Genomic DNA, 7,411 nt, shown 5'->3' with positions numbered 1-7,411 from the left:
GGCAATAGTCAAAAAACGAATCCAACGGCCATGCTCTTCATAAGGTTGAAGATCCGGAGTGCCCACTTGGCGCTTCCGAGCAAGACCTAAAGGCGGAGTTGCGAGAGAGCTGGGTTTTATAACTGACTGAAAAAAATACCCAGTGTAAGCGAGGACTAAGGCAGAGCTCCACACAGGGTTGAAAAGAGAGCTTTCCTGAGAAGCGCATTCATGTGAGGCCAAAGGTCGGGCTTCAGCAGGGCCGAGCTCTGGCAAGAATCTATGGCCAAGTGTCTTAAAAAACTAAGTGGAAAGCTGAGCTCTTCATAAGGCTGAAAGCGCGGTCCGACCGGCGCTTTTACGTGTGAGTCCAAAGGCCACGCTGCAAGAAAGCAGAACTTGGAATTGACAAATTGTGTGAATGAGGCCGAAGGCTGAGGTCCTCATAAGGTTAGACACCCGGAGAGTGTGATGGCGGCGCGCTATAAAAAAAACAATGGCGAATTGTAAACAAGGCATAATGCCCAGCCGCGAGAGACGAAATAGAAATAGAAATCGAACCAATGTGGTCATGGCTCTCCTGCTGCTCGGCATTTGGCCTCGCTCAAAAGGACACTTGATTAGAGTTAGTTGCAGCCGATGAAATAGGCGTTTCGAACCGAAGATTTCCTTTGGCAGGATTGGCCCCTAGGAGTTAGGACCCAAGCCCAAGGGTTGGAGACGCGCTTACGTGCCCTGTACACGACGCACAAACTACCCGTTTTTTTTTGCCAACGATTTTGGTGCCCCCCTAGACGTGGTGCCCTAAGCAAGTGCTTATTTTGCTTAATGGTTAATCCGGAACTGGTAACTCTTAATTCATACGACATTTACTCGTACGCGCCCATACAAACACGAATAATTTTTGAAAAAAAGTTATTAATACATGAATATGGAAAATAATTAAAAACATTTATAGACATGCAATGTGAAATCTACGACAAGATAATTGTATATAAAATGACTTGTAAATGTAAATATTTACCAATAAATATCATATCATAGCGGTTGCTCTTAAAGACTAAAATTTGTTATTAGAGAAAAATAATTTACGAATGCCTGAACTAGAATTTCCTTGTTTAAGGAAACGTGAGATATACTGACAGTAATATATTATTATTTATATTAATACGAGTGTTAAATCAGTTACCACATTTGAAACTTCAAATATCACTCCTAGTTTAGTATGTAAGTAAGAGTATAGAAGTCTTCTTCTTCCTCGCGTTGTCCCGGCATTTTGCCACGCCTCATGGGAGCCTGGGGTCCGCTTGGCAACTAATCCCGAGAATTGGCGTAGGCACTAGTTTTTACGAAAGCGACTGCCATCTGACCTTCCAACTCCTTATTGAGATTAGTCCGGTTTCCTCACGATGTTTTCCTTCACTGAAAAGCGACTGGTAAATATCAAATGATATTTCGTACATAAGTTCCGAAAAACTCATTGGTATGAGCGGGGGTTTGAACCCGCGACCTCCGGATTGCAAGTCGCACGCTCTTACCGCTAGGCCACCAGCGCTATATCTCATATACTTTTTTATATATATAAGTAAGAGTACAAAAGTATACGAGATATTACATTTAATTTAATAAAAAAACAAATGGTGATGATGCTTAACACATTCATTTTAACGCATTCACTGCCAGTAACCCAACAAGAGGGCGCTTTGTTCGTAGTTTCTTTTCGCTACATATGTACGAGTTTTTCAATGTTTTCAGCTACGCTTGTATCGCACAGCACGCGCTAGCACTAAATGTGTTAAATAGTTTTTTTTTTACTGTAAGTTTTTAACCTTTAACATAAATATTTATATATATATTCCTCCTCATCGTATTCTATGACGGCGATCCCAAATAAACATTATGGACGTTGTCTAGCATGAGCCCTAATGTGGCTGGCCAGGCCGAACTTACTCTTAAATACTCTATTGCACGCATGACAATAAAATTGGCCAGCTGCGTTGAACGTGTACACGTAGGAGGGCTTAGGTCTCTCTTTCCGTAACTGGCGTTTTATGTCTAGGCTAGTGAGGTGGTTATCTTCAAATGTTTTGACACCGTTATGGATGGTAGAACGCCAAGAAGACCTCGTTCCAGCAATCTCCTCCCAACGCTCAGGGTCGATGGCGCAAGCGCTCAGATGCCGTTTGAGCACGTCCTTGCAGAGCAGGTGCTGACCACCGTACTTCCGCTTACCCACCGCCAACTCAAATATAACTCAAATATTTATATTCCCAAGTAGTTTCAAGTATCAATGTCGCTTAACTTCACTGTAAGTAATACCACCACACGCTGACTTTGAAGAGCAGAGCTCGTAAGGCTATTGTTAAACAATCGATCAACATTATGGTTTTCTTTGTGCAGTTCCAAATGGAATCCCGCCATAAATGTAATGGGGTATAAATACCAATCGTGGCTTCTGTCAATATATATTTTTTTGGCATTGTCGCTCTCAACGTTTTAATCTCTATGTTTGCCACTCGACTCGACACTCCATTAACACATGAATCCCGGTATATTTAGACAGAAGTTTTAGCTCGCTTTGGACCATTTCAAATGTTAGAAATTGTCACAATAAGCGCTAATTACGTGGGTTGGTTACATGTTCAAGTTCCAAACTGAACTTTATTCATGTACACTCTGAATAGGGCAACAGGCTATCCATTCCACCTACGTATTTCATGTTCATGAATGAAAGCTAAAAGTATGATATTATGTTCATCTATTTTTATTATAGAACGTAGACTAATAGGAGTTTAGGACATTTAATCCTTTTTAAGATTATATTTTTATTATCTGCTTATTAATCCTCATTAACGGATTAGTCAATCTATTTTAGTTTGTTTTTAGGGTTCCGGACCTCAAAGGAAAAAATGGAAAGCTTACTTATAGGATCACTTTGTTGTCCGTTCGTCCATCCGCCCATCTGTCTGTCAAGACCCTTTATCTCGAGAACGCGTGAATCTGTGGAAAAACAAACTTATAAGTTAAAGTAAAAAAAAATATACCGCCGATAATGCCGCAAAAAACGTATATTTTGACACTCTCGAGGAAATCAAAATTTATAGGAAATTTTCTGTTGACCTAGCAAGTCATATCGTATTATATTACAAGTACAGGGTAAAAATATTAAAACTATGAATTTATAAATAAAAAAAGTTAAATTTGTACGGAACCCTCTTCGGGCGAGTCCGACTCGCACTTGTCCCGTTTTTTATAACTTACTTTGCTGATGTACATGCATAAATATATAGGTATGTAGGTAGCTTTAATAAACCATCGAGTTTTCTCACCATCTCATTAAACATCCTGTTATAGTAACTCCCAATTGAAATGCCATTCTTAAAAACGTAAATTATTACCTACTCGTACTACGGAAACACGTACCTACGCAGTAAGCAGAATCATACGAACGAGTATATTTTATTTTACCATTTCTATTAAATATTTATCCTTAAGCATTTCAGTTATTGATAATAGTATGTTTAAAGAGTTTTCAGTTACAGTTAAACAATGCTTCTGATGAACCGGCAGCAGCGGTATATGTTTAAAGTAAACAAATGGGAAACGCTACGTTTAGCATCTTCTCGGAAACTTGGATCGTTGTTCTTGATTCCGCATTTGACGTATCATAATGAAATAGTATTAGTTGGGTACGCTACACTTGGCCACGTAGGCGGCCAAGTGTAGCGTACCATTATGATCGCGCATAATGCATGGTGGCAAGATAGAGCATTTCTGTTACTAACGCTAGGTTTCAGAAAGTGGCGATTCTTAAGTTGCTGTCACTGTGTTAATATTACTTTATGCCAATAATCACTCCGATGCGCTTTAAAATATAGGACCGTACAGATAAGATAGTGGAATGCAAGTTTGAATTGGATTCACGGCCCAATTCTAAGAATGATTAAGACACGTTTAAAATCTTGGAAAGATCTTTAAAAGATCGATAGCTAAACGACATGTCAAAATTGACGTTTATTTCGATTCCGCTGTGAATGCTGTGATCCCCAGAAGATCTATCTACGATATTTCTAACGTCAAAGTGACACGCACAGTTTAGTGATCGCGCACAATTTATTTATAAATAAATAATGCACGGTGGCAAAATAGAGCATTTTTGTTACTATCAGGTTTCAGAAAGTGGCGATTCTTAAGAGGAAAGGGGACGGCCGCTTCTCCATACAAACGTAGTCACCATTTTTCTGTCTAGATATTGACATTATGGAAAATGGTTTTACATGATTTGATGTATATTAATTAACCAATAGCTATGCCCCTACGCTTGACTTTTTAGATTTCATACAAATTTTTTAATGCTCCTAACTGTGTGGCGGCTTAGCTGTGACTGATATACAACAACTTGACTTAAAATATTTTCGATAATGTTAATATCCAGAGAGGAAAATGAGGACTACGTTTGTATGAAAAGGCGATTTCGAAACGGTCTTCCACTTTCGTCTTAAATTATTGTTACTGTGTTATTATTACTTTAAGCCAATAATCACCCCGATGCACTTGAAAATATAGAACTGCACGGATATGATAGTGGGACTACGTGGCAGCGTAATAGATATTGAAAATCTGATTCTTACAAATCTGGACATTCTTGAGGTCATTCTACTCAGATTCGGCAGCATTTTCCATCCTACCATTAAAAAGATGTCCCAAAATGTCCATTCCATTACGTCACGTTTTACGCAGTGGCTTACATGAGCGAATAACTCGCGATGCAACGCAGCGCGGCGCGGAGGCCCAACGGCATTCGCGTTCACAACGAGATCGCCCACGTAGGATACTTCCATAGGTATCAAAGGATTGAATTCACCCGCGCCGCGCCGCTTCACGTTCGCGAGTTATTCGCTCACGTAAGCCGACACCTTAGTGTGAAAACATTTTCCCACTTGTATGTGTGCGTGACGTAGTGGAACGACGTGCGAGCGGGATGTCGCTATAATACGCGCATAGCGTTGTCCCGCTCAAACTTTGGACCGACGCGCGACGTGCGAATCGGACGTAGTGCGCCATGCCCCTAAATAATGTCACTCTGTTTTCATTCGTGTATGCATACCGCTCATACATGTTCGCAGTGTTCGTACAATTCGACATGTAAATGTAAGTTTCAATTGGCTTCAGTGTGTGTTTCTTTCAATGAGGCAATGTTAAAAAGTTATTGGTGGTATTATCATTTCAATAACTCCGACCATCATAAGCCGGCTACTACACTCAAAAATAAGTATAACGCATATAAAATATTGTTCCAACCAATTGAATTAGGCAGATATTATTAGTTATACAAAACCAAATATGGCACCTAACGTACATACTGAATGTTCATTTCTGTAAACTTCCATACATAGATTAAAGTCAGATCGGTTTTCAACCTGGAATTGCGTCGCACTGACTCATGTACGCTAATGAATGAACCTGTTTACTACACAAGAAATTTAAAATTGCATCGAGATCATCGACATACTAATGGTATCGATGCACTTTTACATTACCATATTTTAAACGACTTTTGTATTAAAAACCGAGACCTAACGTACCTAAATACTCAACTCTTTTAGAAGCATTCCATGAAATTGTCTACTTTTCTGACGATTTGCAGGTACAAGAGTATCCTATTCTATGATTAATGGTCAAAAATATGCAGAGAAAAATAATCGCCAGCCGGAAAAAAAGTCGCAGCACAGGAAATAAAATGCGTCCGTACGGGACAGCCCGTGGAACGCTCCTCTTACATGTAGGTACTTGATTCGAATTTAATTTAATATCAAAGTACCTAGATAGTATGTTAATTACATATTCCAGGTATCATGTGTAAACCATTCAGTTTTTAAAGACTAAAAAACTATTCGTTTAATTGTGACGTTTACACAATAAAAGTGTAATGCGAACTACCTGCAAGTCGACACTCCGTTGTCAACTGTCATGGCGAGCAGATGGGTCGTAACTTGTCATACATCGGAGTCTAGACGTCACAATTGTATAGAGTCTATACTATAGACAGATATAGGGAGCGTGCATGAACTATAGGAGGCAGCACAGGAGCCGTCAGATTTTTGGCGCGAGGCGTAAATGTGATGTTTTTGTTCCGATGTAGCCCACAAGATGGCAGAACCTACTATGCACAAGAAAACACTTGACGTGTAAATGTGCCTGTTTATGGTTCCGATTCAGACCACAAGATGGCAGACCCTCCAACGCGCACGGTCCCTATAGATAGGTACGGAACATTATAATTTACTTGCCTGCGACTTCGTTTACGTGGAATAATAATGATGGTTGATAAAAGCTATCCTATGTATTTTTTGTTAACATTAGAAAAATCATGCAGCGATTTATTACAATTTCAAATTTCTATAACTGTTCAATTTCATAATCAAAGTATTCATGTATGGAATAAAAATACATGTCACAAAGCCATAAAAATATATTTTTTTAAACTTGTTGATTGGAAGGTCTTTTATGTCAGCTAGCAACCTGTTAAATATTTTTATGCACATATAAAACGAACTTCTAGCTGTTTGTTTGAGACAAGTTTTTGGCAAAAATATTGCCCCGGGTTTAATCGGTTCAGCGATTAAAGAGTGTTTTTAATATTAGAAGTAGGGATTTTATTGACATACCAGAGTGTAGACCTGAGTTTCGATTTCGTTGCAGGTTAGAGTTATAATATAAACCTGAAAACTATAAGTCCGGTAACATTTACAAAGGTAGTAAAAATCTCATCGTTCTTGGCCTAAATAACCAGGTCGTCTGTCGTGAATAGATCACATTATTGGTTTATTGTCAATAAAATGTCAATAGTACCGTTGTTTGAGGCATTGTTTATGCATTGAAAGTTAAGGTCGTCAAACAATACAACTGAATAGGCACAGAAAAAATATTCCATTACTACGCACTCAGACGATTTCAGAAGATAAGAAATGGGTGTACGCTAACTTGTTAGGGCAAATTGAAAGATAAAGTGAATTTATGTTTACTTGGACTTTTTAAGAAAATCGATATGAAGATAAAGAAGAACCTTTGTTGGCTGGAAATCATTAACTATTTACATCTTCTTACGATTTTTTTATTTATTTAAGAATTCATATTTCTTTAGACCGTAAGTACCCAGTTATATTAACGAACAAAATAATTCCTCTCGTTTACTTTTAGTACGTAGTAGCGAAGCATACTTATAGTATATCAATAAATATTTAAAAAAATCTCATGTTGATTGCAAATGGGTGCAGTCCTTGAACTGGTTTCTTTTTAGTAGGATTTATAGTTGCGCTCTTCATTACTTTGCATTTGTTATCAAACCAAACAACAATGATTTGTTAGCTATTAAAAAGTTATGTTTTAATGGAATGCGGTTAAATGAAATCAAGGTTGTATAAATTATGGA

Source organism: Cydia pomonella, chromosome 5 (genome assembly GCF_033807575.1).
Source record: "Cydia pomonella isolate Wapato2018A chromosome 5, ilCydPomo1, whole genome shotgun sequence".
NCBI lineage: Eukaryota > Metazoa > Arthropoda > Insecta > Lepidoptera > Tortricidae > Cydia > Cydia pomonella.
Note: the sequence above shows the minus strand (reverse complement) of the source record.